Raw genomic sequence first — 24,604 nt, forward strand, 5'->3', positions numbered from 1 at the left:
CCACCCTTCATTTTACCGGCTAAATGAGAGCATCATCCGGGTAACTGAACTGCACTTATTGTTTTTAGAGTTTTCAGTGTGAACACACTACTTACACTATTTATACTGCAAAATGGCATAGAAAAGTGTATAAGTATGAGATTTGGGACGCTTTTTGAGTTTTATTGCACTTTGTTGTTGACAGAGTATCCAAGACACAATGTTCAAAGGCCCGGTCCTCTTTTGGAAAAGTGGGCAGTTAACAGCAGCTTATATTATACATTAAAAGGCCCACACACAAACACACACACACACACACACACACACACACACACACACACACACACACACACACACACACACACACACACACAAAATGCACGTTTCAGCATTGTATTTTGAGCTGGAACTTTACACCTGAGACTTACAGTACATTACATCTTGTAAAAAGAATAACATAACCTATTTTAAGGTCATGAGCAAGTATTTAATGTACACTTCAGAAGCCTTTTGTCTGATTAATCTTCTCTACAACAACAGTTCATAAAAATATACTTTTGAGATTAAAGTACTGCCATTCAACACCTTTAAGCACACTTCTTTTCCTCCTAATACGGCCATCTGAAGATACTCTAGAAGCGCGAGTGCTCCTTTCATCTCAGGGTCTTGTGGGCACTAAAAGGTTAACCAGAACATGAGAGACTGACTCATCTCTATCAATTTGTTTGTGAAACAGTGGAAACTGCCTGCAGGCTTGTGTATGTGTGTGAAATATTAGTTCTCCTCCTCTTCCCGCAGGCACACTTTGTACCTGAAGTGGAGTCGGCAGAGATTGGCCCTCCTTCAGCTTATCTCTCTGGGTTTCTCCACACCCTCTCCTCTGCTCGCCTGTGCTGGTCACATGCTTGACCTGCTCGACTGGCCTGAACCACACCTGTCCCACATACCTGCTTCACACCTGTACTGTACCCAATGACACTTTAGTGAGTACACACGCACACAGACATGCACGCACACACAGAGTTTGCTTTGGGGGATGTTGGTGAATTGATCATAACATCCTATAGTATCAATATTAACATTGGAACTGGGTTGGTATTAAGCTGATGAGATTGATACTTTAGTTTAAAGTTTATAACTCCCATTCTTTAATGTGTAGATGTGCTACTGTCATATATTGTTGTTCCTCCCCTGCTGTGTTTAGTTGTTCTTTTATCACATGACCAAGTGCTTTTGGCTGTTGTGAGTGAGACTTTAAGAAACAAGAGTGTGAAACTTTTATGAAGACTATGTTCTCCAATAAAATAAAATTAAATAAAATTAAATTAAGAAAAAGATTATGGGAAAAGTTTTGTTTTATTTATGATTTGTTCTTCTGTGCAAACAACTCAGACTTAATGTGAAGAATATATTTTACATTTACATGCATCCATTTATCAGATGCTTTAATTAAAAATTCCTTACAAATAAGGAATAAAACACACAACTCTTCATAAAAAATGCAAATAATAAATAAATAAAATAAATTAAGTAAATTAATAAATAAAAACATTAGAGTTTCTGTCATTGTTAAAAAATAAAATAAAATAAATAAACAAACAAGAAAGCAAGCAAAGCCAAAATAGTGAGGGAAGTTAAAGGGTTAGAGCGGGGGCACTTTAGATCATTTTGAAAGGGCACTTTCTGTGTGCACGTGCCTGCATTTTTGTCACTCTGGATTTCAGAGCCAGGTCTTCTTGTAGCAATGGACTGCACATTTTTTTACAAGATTTGGGACTTCTTCCTTCATTTATTAGATAAGAATTGACTCACCGTTTAGTAATCCTAAAAAATGCGACTGTTTATACTGTATGTGCACTGTGTTTGTTATGACTAACTTTAATATATTTTTACTTTCATTGGAATGTGTGTTGAATTGAGATTGTTTTCATGTTTTTTTTTTAATAAAATTGCCCTTTTTATTATTTTTTAATGTAATTTTTAATTAATTTTTTTTGCATGTATATATATATATATATATATATATATATATACATATATATATATTCAGTTCAGTTCAGTTCAAGTCAGAATTATTAGCCCCCCGAATTATTGTCGCCCCCCTGTTTATTTTTTCCTCCAATTTTTGTTTAACGGAGAAAAGAATAACTGATTTATTTTATCTTTGCCATGATGACAGTGCATAATATTTTACTAGATAATTTTCAAAACAATTTCTATACAGCTTAAAGTGACATTTGAAGGCAAGTCTTTTATTTTAGCTGAAATAAAACAATTAACATTTTCCCCAGAAGAAAAAATATTATCCGACATACTGTGAAGATGGCATCGCAGTGGTGCCGTAGGTAGTGCTGTCATCTTACAGCAAGAAGACCCATCAGCTGGGTCAGTTGGCATTTCTGTGTGGAGTTGTTCTCCCTGTGTTTGTGTGGGTTTCCTCCGGGTGCTTTGGTTTCCCCCACAGTCCAAAGACATGTGGTACCGATGAATTGGGTAGGCTAAATTGTCGTAGTAATTGTCTCACACATGAATGAGTGTTTGTTTGGATATTTCCCAGAGATGTGTTGCAGCTGGAAGGGCATTCGCTGCGTAAAAACGTGCTATATAAGTTGGTGGTTCATTCCGCTGTGGTGACCCCAGATTAATAAAGGGACTAAGCCAAAAAGAAAATGAATGAATGAATACTGTGAGAATTTCTTTGCTCTGTTGAACATCATTTATGATTTTTTTTTTTTAAAGAAAAAAAATTAAAAGGGGAGCTAATAATTTTGACTTCAACTGTACATAATGTATTAAAATACCATATCTAAAAAGTGTAAGTTGTTCAAATGTAATTTTTTTTAAACTTATACAGACAGGTTAAAGTCAGTTCAATGTAAAATAAAATAACTTAAATCTAGAAGGTAACCATACGTTTTTAGAGTGCTGTTTATTCTCCATGCCATGTGCGTGAGGAGAGCAGATGATTGGCTTCTCTGTCATTAGAGCACATCGCCGTTGCTGTTAAACCTTCATCCGCTAGATTAAAAACGCGGCAAGCCCTTTAATGTTCATGAACTTGCACACTGCAAACAATTACCTAAAAATAACAAAATTATCATAACCCGAGCCCCTCTCTGCCAAGGCAAAGGGCAAATAATTAGAGTGAGAAAGTGTGTTTTCATTGTGTAAAGCACACATGCAGTCGCTCCAAATTGCCAGTGTCTGTGTCTCATCTGGTCAGTCAATAAACTTTGCTGTAAAAGAGGGGAAAAATGCTTCCATGGCAAATTATGTTTTTTTTTTTCTGTATCAAATTTTCCACTATTGCCTACCATTTAATCTTTTCTTCAAAAGCTCATTAAACTTCAGTGCTAATGAACATTTAATGAGAGCTGTTTTAACTTAAAGCAAACCTGATTTTATTTATTTTATTTTCTTGGTTTATCTTAAACATTTTTAGGCTTTATTTAAGATTGGCTTTAAGATCTGGTTTGATTACTACTGGTCAACTGAGAGACATTATTATTGTTTATACCGGATAGTAACACGTAGCTTAAATGGGTCTCTTGTGAACAGTTGGGTTTTTAGAAGAGAAAAGATTTTATGACTATACTACTAGAAAAGATTTTATGACTATGTGTACTACTAGTCTTTTCATTTTCAAAAGAAAATGATCAAAAATGTGTTAAAGCAGTAATTTAGTAAAATTATTACATGTTTATATTTAATAAATTTCTTAAATATAACAAAATGCATTATGTAGTTGAGCTGCTTAATGTTTTTTTTTTGTGGAAAATATTAAGTCTCATATGTCATATGAGCAACATTAATAAGGTTGTAGCTCTCACATTTGATACATTAAATTTGTCAATAGGTTTTTTTTTGATGAAACTAAATTATTGTCTAAAATAATAACAAATTAAAAATGATGTAATATTAAATCAGTGTGTTTTACTTTAAATCCATACAATGTGTCTATGGTGATTACAATTTCTTAAATTTAAATTAATTAATAGATGAAACATAAAATAAAATCACCCTGACTCAAACATGTTTAAATATCAGCCAATCATTTGTCTCGTAATAAAAACTATTAAACATATATTTATTCATTTATTCATTTTCTTTTTGGCTTAGTCCCTTTATTAATCTGGGGTCGCCACAGCGGAATGAACCGCCAACTCATCCAGCATATGTTTTACACAGCTGATGCCCTTCCAACTGCAACCCATCTCTGAGAAACATCCATACACTCTCATTCCCCATGAACAATTTTGCCTAGCCAATTCACCTCCTCACCTACCACAAGTCTTTGAACTATGGGGGAAACCGGAGCACCCCCACACGAACGCAGGGGGAACATGCAAACTCCACACAGAAACGCCAAGTGACCCAGACGAGGCTCGAACCAGCGACCTTCTTGCTGTGAGGCGATAACACTACCTATTGCGCCACCGCATCGCCTATTAAACAAATATAATATTAAAATAATTTTATAAAACAGTAAAATTATATTAAATAATATAAACTTTAGTTACAAGATAAATGTCTGTACTATCCCTTTTGATCTATTTAATGTGTCCATTGTAAATAAAAGATTGTATTTTTTCCTTTATAACAAAGTCCTTTGTTATAAAGCATTTTATAAAATAAAATAAAATAAAATTTGGGGTGGTACGGTGGCGCAGTAGGCAGTGCTGTCACTTCACAGCAAGAAGGTTGCTGGTCCAAGCCTAGGCTGGGTCAGTTGGCATTTCTGTGAGGAGTTTGCATACTCTCGCTGTGTTCGCGTGGGTTTCCTCCTGGTGCTCCCGTTTCCCCCATTAGTCCAAAGACATGCGTTAAAGGTGATTTTGTAAGCTAAAATTGTCCATAGTGTATGTGTGTGAATGAGTGTGTATGGGTGTTTCCCAGTGATGGGTTGCAGCTGGAAAGGCATCCGCTGCGTAAAAAATATGCTGGGTAAGTTGGCTGTTAATTTCGCTGTGGTGATCCCAGATTAATAAATGGACTAAGCCTAAAACAAAAAAAAATTGTCAGAATGCATGTACACAACATCAGTTTACTTAAAGTTTAAATAAAATAAAATAAAATGAATAAAATAAAATTGTCAGAATGCATGTATCCAAATCCTTTGTTTATTTAAAGTTTAAATAAAAATAAATAAATAAATATATTAAATAAATTGGTCAGAACGCATGTATACAACCCCTACGTTTATTTAAAGTTTAAATAAAATAAAATAAAATAAACATTACATTATCATTATGGCTAATCTGTCCTGATGTTCACAGGTGTGAGGATCACATGACCTGCAGACCCTGCCTCTCTGAATGCACCTTCCTCTTTCCCTGCTCTGGATTGGCTAACGCTGGCGTTGGATCTCAGGCTGATTGACGGGCACTGCGACTTGATGGAGAGGGTCAGGGGTGACCCTGGGGCAGCAGTGGGGGCCTGGGTGACTGACGCTGGCTCTCCCTGTCCTCCGGGCTCAGGGATTGAATGTCAGCTTCTCTAATAACGGGTTATAGTGAAAAGGTCAGCTCCAGTCGTCTGACCATGAGAACGGAGAGAAAAAGAGAGATGAACGCAATGCCAGCGGCGGAAATTGATTGTCTGGCAGGGCGAAAGGAAATGAAGAGAAAAAGAAAAATGGAAGGCCGGTAAGCAAAAAAAAAAAAAAGAGAGAGAGAGAGAGAGAGAGAGAGAGGGAGTGAGACTGGAGGACAGAAGGGTGTCATGGCCAGTCTCAGATATGCATGCCTGCTTTTTAAATTACCATCAGCGCTTTATTACTCTCTCCTCTCTCTGACATCCACAGCACCTGAGAGAGGACTTCCTATACGCACAGCATCGCCACTAAATCTCTGCTAAATAAAAGCAGGAACGTCCGGCGAATACCAAATTGGCCCGCGTGGAGCTGCAGTGGAGGCCGCCAAACGCTGGATGGGTAACAGCTTTTGGCATGTGTACTGATATTATGCACTGATATTATTTGGGGAAAATTGCTTTAGCTAAAATATGTCAGGAGGAACTTCAGGGCATTTTCTATTGATTTTCATCTTGGATATAGTGTACGGTTAGCTCACATAGCAAAAAGAAAAAAAAAAAAAAAAAAGAATCAGGGAAGTTGTGGTTATGAAAATGTATTCAAAATCCTTCAAGACGAAGATAACTGATGTAAGAAACTTTGGTTATTTATTGTGAGTTAGGAATCATCTGATTGGCAAATCAGTTGTAATCACAAGCATGTCATCCTCTCAAAATTAGTTTATAAATCAACTTCACTTATGCATCACTAAAAAAAAAGTTTGAGTGTTTCCCAGTGATGGGTTGCAGCTGGAAGAGCATCCGCTGTGTAGTATATATGATAAGTTGGCATTTCTTCCCATTGTGGTGACCCCTGATGAATAAAGGGATTAGGCCGAAAGAAAATGAATTAATAATATAATATAATATAATATAATATAATATAATATAATATAATATAATATAATATAATATAATATAATATAATATAATATAATATAATATAATATAATATAATATAATAAGAGTTTATTAACAGTTAACAGTTTAACTAAGGCAGCCATGACTTCATGGTTAGAGAGTTGTACTTTGGATTCAAAGGTTCATTGTTCGAGTCTCAGCACCATCTCTAAAATAACTCAAACAGTTTACTTTTTAAAATTTGGTGCCTGTCTTGAGGCTTCGTGTAAAACTCACATTCAGATGTATCATCATTCAGTCAACAACTGATGGATATAAGCATTTTTTCTTTTTCTATAATTTGTTCACATTTTTCTGTCACTGCTTCTGTTACACCATGAATTCAACATCTTTAAATCTACTTTGCAAAATTTGCATAAAAATATGGCATCTGATTGTAATGCTTGTATATTCCTTCTCAAAAATGAAAAGTATCAAGTGACTCGTCAGCTTAATTGGCATCCATTAGTGCTCATCCGAAGCCTTTGGGACTGTTTTGACAGTAGGTCTCTTTTGGCCCTCAGGATTTCTCCATTGGATCTCCACTTGGCTATAACAGACTAAACACAGGCCACTCTTTCAGAAAAAGCTCTACTCTCCAGTTACAACCACCAGCAATGACCCGCGGGGAGGGTCAAGTGCTCTTCTCAAGGTCATGGCAAGAGGGCAGAGGTGTGACGGGGCTGGAGCAGAAGATCAACCTCCTGGGACCTGCTCCATATTGAGCCAAGATGGTCTGCAAACTGTGCACAGCCTATAATGAGTGAGTCTTGCATCTGTTGTTGGAAATGTACATGTCTGTATGATGACTTTATTAGCTTTTGTATAAAGTGTAAGCTAACGGCCTAACTAAAACAGTATTCTATTTCAGGTACTGTAAAAAACAGTAAATGTAAGTGTGGCAAATTTGAGAAATTTGTTACCAAATTATCTTTAAGGAGGAGCTTTACGCTTGTTAATTCTGAGGTCATGCTTCATTGTTTCTGCTTGAAATCCTCTGTCAGATACTAAAACAAATAGTGAGAAATGCTAGTAGGCCTAAGCTTTATTGACATAGATGGTTTCATGAAGATCCTTTAACATGCTCTGAATATTTTCATTCCACAAATAGTTATTTATAGAGAATAATGTTTCTATAGATTATTATTATCAATTGAAAAATGGTTCTTTGAAGAACTGTTTATTATTTTTTCAGCCATCACAGGGAACGTTCGAGGTTACAGAAGTAACCCTTCGTTCCCCGAGGAGGGGAACGGAATTGCTATTGATTGGATTTGATCTTTGTGAAAATCCATGAAATGGGAGGATTCGGTTCAGAAGCCGCTTGTCTGAAAGAGTATTGAACGGGCCAATGAATGCAATGAATTGGCAGCGTAAGCTTGCACAGGTGTGCTTCATTGCCAATTATCCCAGCATATAAGCACACCTGGAGCGAGCAAACACCATCCTTTTAAGCTGAAGAGACATTTAAACAGCTACGGGACAGTCATTATGGCGACGGAGTATAGCACTTCCGTTCCCCTCCTCGGGGAACGAAGGGTTACTTCTGTAACCTCGAACGTTCCCCTTCGGTTGGGGAACTTCAGTGCTATTAAGTGGATTTGATCTTTGTGAAAATCCACGAAATGGGAGGACTATGGAAAGCGCCATAATGACTGCACCTTACCAACGCCCCCGATGAGGGGATAGTCAAGCAAGCGTGACGCACCCACATCATGGGAGGCGCGGTCCTCCAACGTGTCCCTGGCCCTAATTTATCCTACTTGAACAGAAGTCTTACGGATTTAGATATATTTTTTGGGAAGTGGTGATAATCTAGATAATTCTAGGAAAATACGACAGTACGTTGGGAAGCGTGCAATCCCGATAGGGAGGACGCTGCGGAGGCTATCCGTTACCCAAGGGGGGATAGATGGCAGAATTTACATATGGACTAGCCCTAAAAAGGGGGAGTATGCATAGCAAAAGAGTGGTTAGCGGAGAGGGAAGACACGGGTCCGCCCAGGGGGGGGACTTAACCGTGGCGGAATAAGCATATGGGATCGCCTAGCGGTGATCACGCATAGCAGGCACCTATACCCAAAACGCGGGCTGACCAGCGGGCAGACCTACAACGTAGTGGGCCAGCTAGTGACTCCTCTGCTGAGTCAGTGCTGGGGGCCACGGAGGAATCTGCAGGGCTCACCTGACGGGGAACTTTACTGACAGATAAAAAGGCGCACATACCTCCGTGTTAGGGAGAATGGCGCAGCAAGCGTGTTTCAACACCCTACCGAGTTGTTTCCTCAATCACCAAGGGTTACCTAATACCCTTGAGGAAACCGGCTCCACTCGCAGATTGTAAAACCTTGCAAATGTGTTGGGTGTCACCCAGCCCGCAGCTCTACAGATGTCTGTTAGAGAGGCGCACTCTCGGGGGACGCGGCTCACCTCGGCTCTGATAAGCGAGAGAATGGCATCCACAATCCAGTGGGAAACTTATTTCGGTACGGCCCTTCCCTGCTGCCGACCGCCATAACAGACGAAGAGCTGCTCAGATGATCTAAACTCTGAGTGCGGTCCGGAGACCGAGAGAAGCACCATTCAGTGAATAGGCTCCACTTCAGGGCATAGGCGCGCTCGGGGAGGGGGCTCTAGCCCGAGTGACGGTAATAGCCACCGCAATCGGAGGTTACCTAAGTCTTCCTCGCGTCTAAGGACCTCCAAAGATCGGCGAGGGTGCCAGATGGTGCCCTGTCCCTGAGAGAGTAGGTGCTCTCTCGAAGGGAACTGCCAGGGGAGGGCTATCGCGAGGGAGAGCTCTGACATCCAGGTCCGGTTAAGCCAGAGGGGTGCAACCAGCAACCTGTTCCTCGTCCTCGTCCTCCCTGACCTTGCACAGTAACTGCGCGAGCAGGCTCACTGGGGGAAACGCGTATTTGCGCATGCCCCGAGGCCAGCTGTAAGCCAGTGCATCCGTGCCGAGAGCACTCAGTCAGGGAAAGAACAACTGGCAATGAGCGATCTCGGGGGAAGCAACAGATTGATCAGCTGAACAGACTCGGGGTGGAGTCTCCGTTCTCCAGGACGTAAGTCTGCCGTGAGAGCGCATCGGCTGCACGGTTGAGCTTGCCTGAATATGAATGGCGTGCAGCGATTTCAGCCGCGGATGACTCCAGAGGAGCAGACGGCGGGCGAGCTGAGACATGCGGCGAGAGCGCATACCCCCCATTCGGCTGATATAAGCCGCCGCCACCGTACTGTCCGTCCTGACCAGCACGTGTTGCCACTCCAGCACCGGAAAAAAACAGTGGAGAGCGAGGAACACTGCCAACAGCTCAAGGCGATATGCCAACGTAACTGGGTACCTTTCCACAGGTCCGCAGCCGCATGCCCGCAACGCACAGCCCCCCAGCCCGTGTTGGAAGCGTCTGTTGAAATGACAACAAGACTGGACGCCTGTCCTAGAGACATCCAGGCCTGTAGGAACGAGGGGTCACTCCAAGGGCTGAGGGCGCGGCGACACAGCGCAGTAACAGAGACTCGGTGTGCGCGCGTGCCATGCGCGTCTGGGGACTCGATCGTGAAGCCAGTGCTGAAGTGGTCTCATATAGAGTAATCCGAGCGGCGCGAAGCGGCTGCGGATGCCATATGCCCCAGGAGCCTCTAAAATAGTTTCAGTGGGACCACTATTTTACTGTCGAGCTCTCTCAGACAGTACAGCATCAGCTGAGCGCGCTCTCCGGAGAGGTGCACTGCCATGGTGACCGAGTCCAGCTCCAGCCCGAGAGAAGAGATCCTCTGCACGGGGGCGAGTTTGCTCTTTTCTCGGTTGACCTGAAACCCCAACAGGTGGAAGTGCCGGAGCACTTTGTCTCTGTGCATAATCAATTGCTCCGAGAGAGGGCAAAAATCATCCAGTCGTCAAGAAAATTGAGTATGCAGATGCCCGCGAGCCGAAGGGGCACTAAGGCACCCTCCGTGGGCTTGGTGAGGACCCGCGGAGACAGAGATAGCCCGAAGGGGAGGGCTTTGTATTGCCAAGCTCGACCTTCAAACGCAAACCGCAAAAACTGACGGTGGTGAGGAAGAGTGGAGACATGGAAATACGCGTCCATCAGGTCTAATGTTGCAGACCAACCCAGAGGACGAACGCACCGGAGGATGCGCTTCTGCGTGAGCATTCTGAATGGCAGCTTGTGCAGACAGTGGTTCAAAACGCGCAGATCTAGGATTGGTCCTGACCCACCACTCTTTTTGGGCACGATGAAGTGTGGGCTGTAAAACCCGCTCTCCATCTCGGCTGGAGGGAGCTGCTCGATTGCATCCTTCGCCAAGAGGACAGCAATCTCCTCACGCAAGACAGGGGCGGACAGGGGGCTGACCCTGGTGAATGCACACCCGTGACTTGGGGGGCCGTTTCGCGAACTGAATCGCATAGCCGAGTCTGATTGTGCATATGAGCCACCGCGAAGAGCTGGCCCGCGCTAACCAGGCAGGCAGAGCTCTCGCTAATGGACTCATCGCTACAATCACTGACGTACCAGCAGTGGGGCAGCGCGGAGTGGGTGTGCTGATCCGGGAAGTGCGCGGGTCCCACGGAAAAGCTGGAGGTGAGATATTTGCTCTCACTCCGCACCCGAGCTCCGGAGGGGAGGCTCGAGGGGTGGGAGAAAGGAGACCGTCCTCCCAGCGCTCGTGAGCCACTGGCGGAACGCACCGAATCTGCAAGCTAGAAAGCATAGCGTCCCAGACTGGCAGATTTCGGGCTGTCACATCCAGGGAAGTGGAAAAGTGCTCTTTCATGATGTTTTCATGGCAGTAAAAAGTGCCGTTGGAAATGAGGCCCCGCCATCCAGCGGGGAAAGAGCAAGTTCTCCAGATGGCCTGTCCCAGGGACGCTTCGCGGTCCGTTGCCGGACTTAGCAACGTTCTGGGCAGGGGGGGCTGCCTGCTTCCGAGGTGCCCGACCCGCTCGCTTCGCCAGAGGCGTGTGCGGGGGCGGAGCAGCTCTCGTAGGCGGGCGCCTTCAGCGAGGAGCAGGTATGAATGGCACGGCGGGCGGAGCAGGCTACGGACCGTCGATAAGACATCACCCATCAACTGCTCTCTTACCGCCTTGAATTCCTGGGTAAATTCACAGACGGTGTCGCCGAACATGGCTTGGGATATGGGGAAGTCAAGAAAGTGGACTTTGTCGACTTCGCGCATATCAGCCAGGGGTGGCGCTCCTGGATCACTAATGTGGACATCGTCCTCCCCAATGCGCACGCAGCAGACTCAGTAGTCCGAAGAGCTAAGTCGTCGGCGGTGCGTAGCTCGTAAGCCTGGGTTGGACCCACCCTCGTGCAGCTCGGCCAGCGCCTGCGCTTGGTAGCGCTGGTAGGTGGCTATCGCATGCAAGGCGGAAGCAGCCTGGCCCGCAGCTATGTAAGCTCTAGCTCTGAGGGAGGCAGATAACTTACAGGCTTTGGATGGGAGACGAGGCGGACCCCGCCAAGAAGAGGCACCGCGAGGATTGACTGCCATCGCGCACTCAACCTGAGGAATCGCCACATACCCCCTGGCTGTTCCACCGTCAAGAGTGGTGAGGGTGGAGGGACACGCAGCACGAGCATAAAAAAGTGCTCTTCAAGACCGCGTGAGCCTACTGTGCACCTCCGGGAAGAAGGGAACGCCCCTCTAGTCGGTCCGGCCGCGGAGCTGGGGGATAAACCATCTCCAACCCACGGCCGAAGCAGCCCGGGAAAGCACGGCTAACATGTCTGTTTCAGGATCCGTAGTGACAGCGCTCACCTACCCGGAGGGGGCGAGCAGGTCTGGATCATCATCGGACAATGAAAGCCCACCCTCCGATGCCGCGGTGGACGTCTGGTCTCCGGTGTCATCTGGCGTAAGGGCTACCATCTGTTAGACGGATCGCTTCCCCCGCCCGAAGCTTGGATGGAGCGCTTAGAGGAGCGGGAGGTCCGCGGGCCCGTGGGCGACGGATTATCTCTCACTGAAACCCTCAGATCTGCCCGAATGCCCGCTGCAGAGCAGGGGACAACTGGGGTGGTTCGCCCTTTTGCAAAGGCTAGCCGCGATCTTTACTGCACAACAGTCATGGCATCGCAATGACGACATGAACTGCCCGCGAGCAGCGCATTAACAAGCTGGACTTCCCAGGCATGTAACGCAGTGCCCGTGCCCATCATCCGAGGACAGGAAACCACCGCATCCAGAAACGCACAGTCGGAGCGCCGTCCTGAAAAGGACGTGCTGCACGACTGTGTTGCTCTTCCTGTGAAGTTTGCAACTTCATACGCACCGCTCTGGAAGACCGGACTAAAAGAACGCCAGGCAAGGGAGAAACCCAGCTCGACCGTCTGCCGCTGCGTGTACACACTCTGGACCGGGAGAATGCTCTCGTTCGCTCAGAACCGCTGGTCACAGCAGGAGGAACCCTCATCGACTCGATCAGAAAGTCTCTGAAGCAAAAAGGATGGCGTTTGCTCGCTCCAGGTGTGCTTATATGCTGGGATAATTGGCAATGAAGCACACCTGTGCAAGCTTACGTTGCCAATTCATTGCATTCATCGGCCCGTTCAATACTCTTTCAGACAAGCGGTTTCTGAACCGAATCCTCCCATTTTGTGGATTTTCACAAAGATCAAATCCACTTAATAGCACTGAAGTTCCCCAACCGAAGGGGAACCACATTTTTGGCTCCTCCTGGAGCCTTTATTTTAAAAATGTGTTAAGTAATAACAATAGTAAAAACCACAATCTAAACTTTTATAATTATACTGTAATTTAGTATTACAAAGATAATAACTCATCTTTATTTGTTAAAATATTTGAATGGGAACATTATAGGCCCTATCATACACCCGGCGCAGTGGGGCGCAAGACGCAGCGCAGTAGTTTTGGTAGTTTCAGCTTGGCGCAAGAGTCGTTTTGAGGCGTTGCGCTACGCTGTTTAAATAGCAATTGCATTAGCGCTCATATGTGCACTTATAGGCGTTCTGGTCTAAAAAGGGAGGCTTTCTTAGGCAGACCGCTGGCGCGTTGCTATTTTGAGAAACTATAATAGATTTTTCATTAAACCAAAACTAACCCGGTCTAAACTCTGGCGCAGAGTTGCGCCTCGCTTACGCACTGCTTAATACGCACAAGAGAGCAGGCAAATATCTTATAAATCTTATATAAATATAAAGGATTAAAATATTACGAAACATATTACTTCTAGCCTACATAAATAAGAAAAACCACTGTTTTTATGTCTTCTTTATCTCGGGAGGCTTTTTCAGTTCATTCATAAAAATTTGCTTTTGTATAATGGTATTATTATTAGCAGTATTATTTAATATATCCATATTTATATTTGTTTTATTAAAAACAAGCTTTGATTTGCCCACCTGTCAGGTTTTAGACCATATGGGGCATGGCAGGTGTATTTGGAAATAACTCAGTATTTTGACCACACTTGGTCATTATTGTTCAATTATTCGTTTGCTAGAAATTAGAACTGAATTTAGAAATAGTTTTGAAACAAATCTTTGCGCTTAACAAACGAAATTAATTATTTATAGGTTATTGATGTCTGTGCTTAAAGGTTTCCCTATCCAAGAGCGAAAGTGAAAGTAGATCCATTATCTCTCATTCTCACGCAGTAGATGCTCTGTTTAACAGTTTTCTGTTAAAAAACTGTTAACTGTTTGCTTGTGAAATGCTCATTTTTTCCACTTAGACTTACTTTGCGTCCTATAAATAGCGAATGCGCTCTTGGCGCGACGCAGCTGGGTCTTAAAGGGAATGGGAGATGAGACTCTAATTGGTTTATTCTCAGAACAAACCTATAACTCATAAAGAACATAAACTCAACCCTTTTACACCATGCGCCTTGGCGCAAAGCAGGTTTTCCGTCCATAAATTAGCAAAAATGCGTTCTGACACGCCCTGAAAGCGTTTGTGCCCTGCGTTTTGCGCTCAGCACATGGACCGTCAAAGTAGAGCCCTATAAGTCTAGGGAGTTTGAAGTGTGAGTTTTCAAAAGCTTGAATGTGTAATTTGACCGAACAGAGGTAATCATGGTTATTGAGATAATACTAGGCTAGTAGTAGAGAGTAGTAAAGGCTTAACTTCAACATTTTTTCATATGCAGGACAGAAAACCAAAAGTTTGAAAAGAGATTTTTTGGTCATCTGAAGTCTGAATTGATCGAAATTACATTACAAACTTTAATGTAGTGAAATATTATTTAAATTTAAAATAGCTGTCCAAAAATAGTCCTGCTATTCCTAAAATAGCAGTCATTTCTAAAGGTTAAGGTTTAGCTGTAAACTTAGAAATTACTATATTTACATTTTAGCTTTAAAGGGACATGAAACCCCCCCTGTTTTTACACCCAGTTGGAAAAAAGTCAGGAAAGTGGGTGAGTCCAGCTCTGCTTAGGTGAGAGTGTCCAAGGAGGGAAAGAGGGAAGGGTTTGCATAAAAATTGGAGTTTCAGTTTGAGCACGCTGTGATTTTCACAGAGGCAAAACAAACACACAGACTCATGGGAGAAAGACAGTTATATATTTACATGGACATTATAATTTGTCGACTTTAATTGCGATTTGGCACTTTCAGTTACATTCAGGAACACTTCATGCATGTCCCCCATGTCAAACGAGATACTGGATGCGAGGAACTGCTGGAAGAGTGTAGTTTTAATGGAAGGTTTGATACCGCACCTCATTTGGGAGAAAAAAAAAACCCCTCCGCATTTCTCGGTAACTAAGATGCACTCGGTAGGTAGCGTCAGAAAGCTGTGTGTATGTATAGACCATCCTGTCACAAAATGCAATAAAAATCCTATACAAGAGTAATAGTTTGATTAAGGTGTTTACATTTCAAGAGCTGCATTTACAGCGGATCTTCCAGCCCATAATATTTTTGTGATATTAACGCGCTGTAAACATAGTAACTAAATCAAGGGATGTCTTTAAAAACCGAAAGAGTACTGCTGATGATACGGCCTAACTTTGCCTCTGAATAAGCATAAACAAAGAACACTGATCACACACTTACCAAATCTGTAGAGAAAGGACAATCAACACCAACTGGAACCACATCTTTTTTAATAGAAGATGAGTGGCAAATCTGGATTTCACCATTTCTAGTTGCAAAAAAACTCTCGTGTAAAAAATGTTTCTTACAAACGTATTTTTGTCGCGCGTTAGCAAAGCACTGTAATCCACACATGAGTCCAGCTGTACTCTCATAGCAGGGAATTGAGAACAAAACCTTCGTTGCAGCACATTTATAAACACAAAACTGATGACACATGTCTCTAAACATTTCTTCTTCTTCCACTTTTTTTAATTACGGTTGGCAACACAACGTGGCATCTCTCTGCAGTCTGAACACTGTAACAGGTAAAAACATTCGAAAAAAAAACTGTAATAGATAAAAACTCTCGGTCTTCGAAGCTATCATGCAAATTAATGAAGTTGCACCTCACAATAGAGCATGCTGATTGGTTCAAACCAAGTCTTTCTCATATATTAATGCTGAAAACTCAAAGACGTCACTTTTTACCGGCCGATACAGACATCCAGTCTCTATGTAGGAATTTACACAAGGATCTAATCACAGTGATGTAGCTTTAAAATTTGTTTTTAAATCGTAAGAACGAATTTGTTCATAATAAGGCAAAAACAACTAATTTTCACTTTTTAATAAAATATATGTGTCCTAATGGTGTTTTTAGCAGCATGGGACACATATATGACTGTCAACATCAAAAAAAGTGTTTTGGTTTTTCGTGACTCTTTAATTGACCTTTAATTCTAAAATGTATTAAATAAATGTATACAATATAAAATGCATTTGATGGAAATGTATATTATATATATATATATATATATATATATATATATATATATATATATATATATATATATATATATATATATATATATATATATATATATATATATATATATATAATATATTATGCAGACAAATAAATAAACTGTCTATATATGAACTGATTTCCTAGCACAAAGTATGAATTGACATTATTTACAAATAGTTTTGTAAGTTGTTCCATTTAAAAACTAATTTTTCCTATAATTTGAATGAGAAAATTTTGTACTTACAAAAGAGTAGAAAATGGCCACTTCCCATCAATCCCTACATTTGCTATTTTTTCCCAAAAATCGCAAAGAAAGACATTAAATCACTAAAAGAGATGGGAGAAGATAAAATAACTGAAGAAGAGTCTCTATCTCTCAACACACACACACACATATGCACACGTTAATAACAGGATATTAAAGAGGTGATATAATTAAGCTAACAAGTGAGCAAGTCTGGCTAAGCTGTCTCCTAAGGTCCGATATCGATACATTAGCTTAGACAAGCGCAATGCATTTTACATGGGGCCCTGGGAAAATGATTGATCAAGGCATAATAGCGGGACCCACTTCTCTCCTCTTCCGCCATTAGCCAGGTCAAGCTGGCAGGCCAGTTCGTCTGGGCACAGGTCAGAGCCATGCTATAATAGCTCTGCTGCCATTACCAGTGAAAAACTACCATTAATTAGCATTACACAGCTTCACTCTCTCACACACACACACATACTCTCTCTCTCATTGACTACAGAACGACCAGAGCTCCGGCCTTCTCTCTCAGTGCCAAATGCAGGCACACAGCCATGCTCTCATTTGGACAGATAGAAAGAGATGTAGGGAATTAAGGAGAGAGAGAACGAGAGACCCAGGGTCTGACTGGCTGCCCGCTCGCTACTCCCGTTGGTTTCACTGGCTAATTGAATTGGCTTGTCAACAAAGCCGTTGTCATTCAGTAAGTGAATTTGTTGTATTATTGCGCATCACAGCTGCTGCAAATTGTCTGCTATTTCCTGGAGGCAAAGGCAGCCCCCCGTGTCCTGTCGCAAAAAGCATGAGTTTGTAAAAAAAAAAAAAAAGCCCAAACAAATGAAAGTAAAAACGCTAGATGACATAAACAAACAGAAACAACAGGGGCGCCACAGACAGAGGATGTTTGAGGGAGACGGGCAGGTGTAATTGCAGCGCTGTTGTTTCAGCTGGGATTCAGAGCTCACACTGGCACAATGGCTGTGCCCCCTGGCAGCGCTTGTAGGCCTGTCCGTGCCCCTGCTCATTCAAAGAGCTTTATGTTTCTCAATCTGTCCGTCTCGAACATACATGCATACAAATCAGCCGCTCTTTGAGGTGGCCGCTGGGTGTTTTTTTACTGAAAGGTGGACATTTATTGTTTATGCTGTGCTGGTGGCTATCACAGTTTGTTTTATGCTTATCAGAATCAATGCTATTCTTGTAATCCATGATTGTTCATGATGTTGAACATATTTTGTTTTACTCTTACTGCAAAGTACTAATTATCAGTATTATGTGCAAAAACTAATATGAAAATAAACGTATAGAACCACGAAACCCCCCTGTCTCAGCAGGGTGTTTTCACACCTTTAGTTTGAAAAAAGTCAGGAAAGAGGGTGTTTAGGGGGGGTGTGTCGCGTGGCAAAAGAGAAAAATGGTTTGCATGAAAAGGGGAGTTTCATTATGTGCACGCGCTGATTTCCAAAGTGGCAACACAAACACAGGTGCAGGGGATATAGAAAATGACAACTATATGTTTACATCAGGGGTGTCCAAACTTTTTGGGCCGAGGGCCAGATGCAAAAAAACAAACGTTGTCGCGAGCCAAATTTTACATACATCACACAGACACGTGTATATATATATATATATATATATATATATATATATATATATATATATATATATATATATATATATATATATAAATACAGTTGAAGTCAGAATTGTTAGCCCCTCTAAATTATTAGCCACCGTTTATTTTTTCCCCAATTTCTGTTTAACGGAGAGAAGATTTTTTTCCACACATTTCTAAACATATTAGTTTTAGTAACTCATTTCTAATAACTGATTTATTTGATCTTTGCCATGATGACAGTAAATAATATTTGACTAGATATTTTTAAGACACTTCTATACAGCTTAAAGTGACATTTAAAGGCTTAACCAGGTTAATCAAGTTAACTAGTCAAGTTAAGGTAATTAGGCAAGTTATTTTATAACAATGGTTTGTTCTGAAGACTTAAGGGGCTAATCATTTTGACCTTAAAATGGTTCATAAAAAAATTTAAACCGCTTTTTATTCTAGCCGAAATAAAACAAAAGTCTTTCTCCAAAAGAAAAAATAGTATCTGACATACTGTAAAAATGTCCTTGCTCTGTTAAACATCATTTGGGAAATATTTAAAAAAGAAGAAATAAATCAAAGAGGGGCTAATAATTCAGACTTCAACTGTGTGTAGATAGACAGACAGACAGACAGACAGACAGACAGACAGACAGACAGACAGACAGACAGACAGACAGACAGATAGATAGATAGATAGATAGATAGATAGATAGATAGATAGATAGATAGATAGATAGATAGATAGATAGATAGATAGAGAGATCATAGCAAGAACTGCTGCTTAATTGAATGCATGTAATAGCGACACCCGGTGGTTATTTATTGAATAACGTTCATTTTTGTATAGCGGGCCAGATTCTATTGATATTTTTAAAAAGCCTCGCGGGCCGCCACAAAACTGATTGCGGGCCGCAGATGGCCCGCGGGCCGTAGTTTGGACACGCCTGGTTTACATGGACATTAGTAATCAAATTATTTGCCTTAGTCTGAAAAAGACAATAATATGATTAAGGTCTTTACATGAGCTGCTTCTTGAAAGTTCCTTTCATAATCCCATTTTACATGTTATAGCACATAATTCGATTAACCTCATTGCATCATTGCCACACTATCAACATTTCCTCCAGAGTTTAAATTCATGTAATTTCAGGTGTTTCATTCTTAATTTGTGGACTTTAACTGCAGTTTGGCACTTTCACTTTCATTCAGGAACATTTCATGTTCATGCCCCCCATGAAAAATTAGATATTGGATACGAAGAACTGCTGGAAGAGTGTAGTTTTGATGGATTTTTTTAATACCGCACGCTCTATGGGAGTAAAAAAAAACCTCCGCATTTCTCTGTAAATGCTGCGACTCGGTAGGTGCAGTGAATAGCGTCAAACAGCTGTGTGTGTATATAGACTATCCTGTCACAAAAAAGCTACATGACGGTAATAGTTTGATTAAGGTGTTTACAAGTTTACATTCAGAGAGCAGCATTTACAGAGGATCTTCCAGTCCATAATATTGTAGTGATATGAACTAACTGTAAACTTAGTAACTAAATCTATTTGACTAAGGTATGTCTTCAAAAACTGAACGAGTAGGCTACTGCTGACGATACTAACTAACTTTGCCATCTGAATAAACATAAACAAAGAACATTGGTGTCTCCTGTCTCCGAACAATTTTTCTTCCACTTGTTTTAATTATGGCTGGCAACACAATGTGGCGTCTCTATGCAATCTGAGCACTGTAACGGGAAAAATAGTCTTCGAAGCTATCATGTGTATTAATGAAGTTGCACCTCATTCACAATAGAGCATGCTGATTGGCTCAAATCAAGTCTTACTCATGAATTAATGCTGAAAACTCAAAGACGTCACATTGTACCTGCTGGTACAGACTTCCAGTCTCCACACTGGAATTTGCACAAAAATCACATGGTCGTGACGTAGCTTCAAAATTTCTTTTCAAATCGGAAGAACGAATTTGCTTGGAATAGCTTTTTAGTGAAATATATGTGACCTAATAGTGTTTTTAGCAATCTGGGACACATATATGACTGTCAATATATAAAAAATTGTGTTTTTGTGTTTCATGACTCAATGACTTCATGACTTTAGGAATAGTTTAACCCTAAATGGAAATTCTTTTACTATTTACTCACCAGTAAAAGATGGAGTGTATTTCTTCTGCTGAACATAAAATATATTTTGAAGAAAGCTGGAAGCCTGCGACCATGGACTTTCATTTGTTTTTCCTCATATGGATGTTTCAGCTTTCTTCAAAATATCTTATTTTGTGTTCAACATAAGAAAGAAACTTATAAAAGTTTATAACCACTGCATGGAGTGTAAATAGAGAGTAAATGTTTATTTTACTATTCATTTTCATGTTGTAGGCCGATACTAAATGGATGATATATGATACTGTTCATCACAACAATTAAACAATAACAAATCACAAATACAATTTTCTGAAAAATTACATTTACCAATTCCAAAAAAGCAAACAAAAATTATTTAATTGGAATATTAAGAGTTTTTTTGTAAGCATTAGCTACAAATACAACCAATACATTTAAATAAAATATCTAATTTCAAATAATTTATAATAAATATACATTCAAATCAAAATAATTCACAAAATCACTAAAGTGCTAGATTAGATTAAACATAATATTAATTTTATAACAATATTATATAATTGTCTCGTTTGGACCAAAAATGTAAAATAAAAAAACAGCAACATTGAAATGCATCCAATACATCTTTATTTTTAATGAATAAGAAACAATGACCAAGCACTTTTAACTGGTACCCAGGTGTGAGAAAGGATATAAAGGTTTTTTCAGATTGACCTGCAGTCACTTGTAAACCCATCTAGGCCTGAGTGACATGGACATCTCTGTCCTGACCAAGTCTCTGTCATCCTGTACACCACCCGTATCATCCAGTCCCCTGCTGACCACACGACAATGTGCCCAACTTTTAGGTCAGTTCTATAGGACTTTGTTTGTATGTGTGTATGTGTAAGCCTTGCACTAAAACTGAGCAGTCAAATTAAATATTTGAAACTTTAAAATGTGGGTGGCACGGTGGCTCAGTGGTTAGCACTGTCACATCACAGCAAGATGGTAGCTGGTTCGAGTTAGCACGTTCTCCCCATGTTCGCATGGGTGCTCCGGTTTCTCCCACAGTCTAAAAATATGCACTATAGGTGAACTGAATAAGTTAAATTGACCATATGTATGTGTGTAAATGTGAGAGGTTGTGGGTGTTTCTCAAAGCTAGGTTATAACATGATGAGTTGCGCTTTATTCTTTCCGCTGTGGCGACCCCTGATAAATAAAGGAACAAAGCCAAAGGAAAATGGATGAATGAACTTTAAAATGATTATTAAACATTTAAAAAAAGCTGGGTTGTTTTACCCTTTGTTTCTTTAAATGTGGGATTAATTTTATTTAATTTAATTTAAAACACTTTTTTTTTAACCCCAATGGATGGGTTTGTTCATATTTGACCCACCACCAAAACAAGCATGCATTTTTTAGTGTACTTAAGAAAAAAAGGTTCCATGAACTCAAAATTGTTTTTATTTTGTCCAGGTGATATTAAAACTTACAATGCTTTGGTAATATTATATTTCACTAGCGCACATTGTTATTCTTTAGGTGTACAATTAATCCATGCAAATAAATGCCTATTTTGGAAATCTTCAATCAAAATCTGACCATATGCTTCCACATTTGGATTGATGGTCATTCTACGCTCATGTCAGTTTGACGGCTTCAGCCACAATATTCTTAATATTTAATTAATTCCTTCTTACCATTAGTTAGCTTGAATGATGTGCAGAAAGTAAGCCCTGCACCCTACTCAAAATTCCATTTAGTTAGAAGTACATCAACATACTGAAATAAAAGTCTCAGCAACTTCCATTTCACACGGACCTTAAGATGAACCAAAACTGGCTGAGAAGCAGATTTCCAGTGTCCAGCCTAAAGTAAGGTTCTGAATTGTTTAGAGGAAATAAGTTTACACAAATGTTTAGAGTAACCTGAACGTAGCATGTTTTACAGTGTGTATAACATCTGATGGCACAGGCTGAGGATTTATTGGATGTTTTCTCCTGCCACCTGAAGTCACTAGTATATGTGCGTGACTTTGCAGTCCACTCTGCCACCGGTGATTTTTGGATGATCAGCTTCAGCAGAAGGCTTTTAGAAGGCCTGCAAGGCCATGGCCTGATTACCGGACACTTACACATTAAGCTGCTGAGGACGACCACATGACACTGCGCTCTCTTTCACCCTCCCTTCTCCATCTCTCTTTCCTCCACCCACATTTTTAACCAGAGTACCCTTGCTCTGGCCTGACAAGGTTATGCCACTATGCAGTGAGTATCTATTGATTTCCATCATCAAAGATCCCTGCAGCCAGAGACGGCTTTGCTGCTTCAGATAACACCCTGTCTTTCTTCTTTAACTCTCTCTCTCTCTCTCTCTCTCTCTCTACACACACACACACACACACACACACACACACACACACACACACACACACACACACACACACACACACACACACACACACACACACACACACACACACACACACACAAAGAGAGAGAGGAAAAAAAAAGAGCCACAGTTGCCTCAGATTTCTGTCTCTAACTTCTCTCAGTTTACATGATGTGTCTTGTCCAGTGTTGAGTGTTATTAGCTTGTCCTTAGGGACTGGTCACCCTGGGGTCACATTAACAGTCATTTCTCTCAAGTGCAGGTTTGTTAATCACTGTAAATAAATTATGAATTGAAAGGCCAGTCTGTTTGCTTAAATATTAAAAGAGAGTGGGGAAAAGCTGTTGGCTTAAACATTTTTATTGTGTGCGTTTATGTTAACAGTTAGTGATTCTGCTGTTTTCTGTCAATATAGATAGAGTGCTGTACTAAAATGTTTCCTGTAGTATACAATACTCATACAATGGCTGCAAGTATGCTACTGATGCTATTTCATTGACTATTTTTAAATGTTTCAAGTACAGATAATAATATGACTAGTAATGCTCTATTATAAATACCATGCCAGTATTTGGCGATGTCACTTTGTAAAGCAATAAAAAGTTTCCTGCTAGCAATCAGCCCTGTAATACACCATCGTTGGTTTTACATGGATGACATCACCATTTTCACAAGTTTGGATTGTAGTAGACTTGGACACACTGAGCCAGCGGTCAGCCATTGAGCCTTGTCAGTCTGTCTCCAGTGTCTGTCCAGCTAGCTTGTTTTGTTTGTTTGGTTCCACACATCGCCTCTTGTTGGTCTCATTCAGCATGTGGAATTGGCATCAACTGTCAGCTGATGAGAGCACTCTGATTGGTTATTTAGCAACAAATCAGAGCCCAAGTGTGACAGAGTCACAGTCACATCATCTTGCAGCCCAAGACTGAAGCTAAGCAAGTCTGAGCCTGGTTAGTACCTGGATGGGAGCCCACATGGGAAAACTAGGTTGCTGTTGGAAGTGATTTTAGTCTGTCCAGCAGGGGCACTCAACCTGTGATTTGTGTCCTAAACCCCCAGTATAGTGAAGGGGAAGCTGTACTGTCAGTGAGTGTCCTCTTTCGGATGAGATGTTAAACCAAGGTCCTGACTCTCTGTGGTCATTAAAAATTTCAATAGATCTTGTAAAGAACAGGGGTGTAACCCCGTTGTCCTGGCCAAATTCTCCTCATCAGCCCTTACCAATCATGCTCTCCTAATCATCCCCATCCACCGAACTATCTATTTTGCCATCTCTCTACTTCATCTATAGCTGGAGTGTGGTAAGCGCACTGGCACTGTTGTCCTGTGGCTGCCAACAAATCATCCAAGTGGATGAGGCACACAGGTGGTGGTGAATAAAGACCGCCCCTCGTGATTGTACAAGCACTTTGGGTGTATGACCAAACACAATAATGCACTATAAAACGCAGATTAATTATTAATACTTAGGGCATACTCGCACTATGTACAGTTGCCCTAAACCAGGCCAAAGCACACTTGTCCCCCCTCCCATCTCCCCCGACAGCTCGCACTCACATTACATTCGGGCCTGGGCACGCTTACATCATCGATGATGTGCTGTTCAGTAAGCGCTCTCACTAAGCACAGTGGAGAGTTTTTTAGTTATATCGTTTTAGTTGTTTGGGATGTGGTGACACGTAGACAAATATTTCACCACTTTTGACGCTCATAAACAATCATAAAGTCCTCGTGCTGCAGCAATTATGAGGTTTGCTGAAGGTGCAATGGTCGTGCAGCGAGTGGTTTGCCTCTTTAATAAACTATGACAGTTTGCGTTCATTGAACAGTAAGAATGATTAATGAACACATATGAAACAGTCCCGTAAAAGTCACATCTCGTCTTCAGTTTCAGGCTCTGGTGCTCTTTGCACTCACACTACAAGCA

At 41.2% G+C, this 24,604-nt stretch overlaps 1 protein-coding gene and 1 long non-coding RNA gene across 2 annotated transcripts in view; one reads left to right on the plus strand and one right to left on the minus strand.

Annotated features, from left to right (window-relative positions):
- LOC103912005 (uncharacterized) overlaps positions 1-23,296 on the plus strand; it is a 42,855-nt gene extending 19,559 nt beyond the window's left edge. The window contains exons 3-7 of the long non-coding RNA XR_002459864.3: positions 778-962; positions 5,256-5,624; positions 5,783-5,911; positions 6,975-7,213; positions 22,237-23,296. This is a non-coding gene — a long non-coding RNA (uncharacterized lncRNA). The remainder of the gene's footprint in view (positions 1-777; positions 963-5,255; positions 5,625-5,782; positions 5,912-6,974; positions 7,214-22,236) is intronic.
- Positions 1-24,604, minus strand: part of pdlim1 (PDZ and LIM domain 1 (elfin)) — a 534,563-nt gene that overhangs the window by 197,686 nt on the left and 312,273 nt on the right. The gene's annotated exons all lie outside the window — the stretch shown is intronic.

This window comes from Danio rerio, chromosome 13 (assembly GCF_049306965.1).
Source record: "Danio rerio strain Tuebingen ecotype United States chromosome 13, GRCz12tu, whole genome shotgun sequence".
Classification (NCBI taxonomy): Eukaryota; Metazoa; Chordata; class Actinopteri; order Cypriniformes; family Danionidae; genus Danio; species Danio rerio.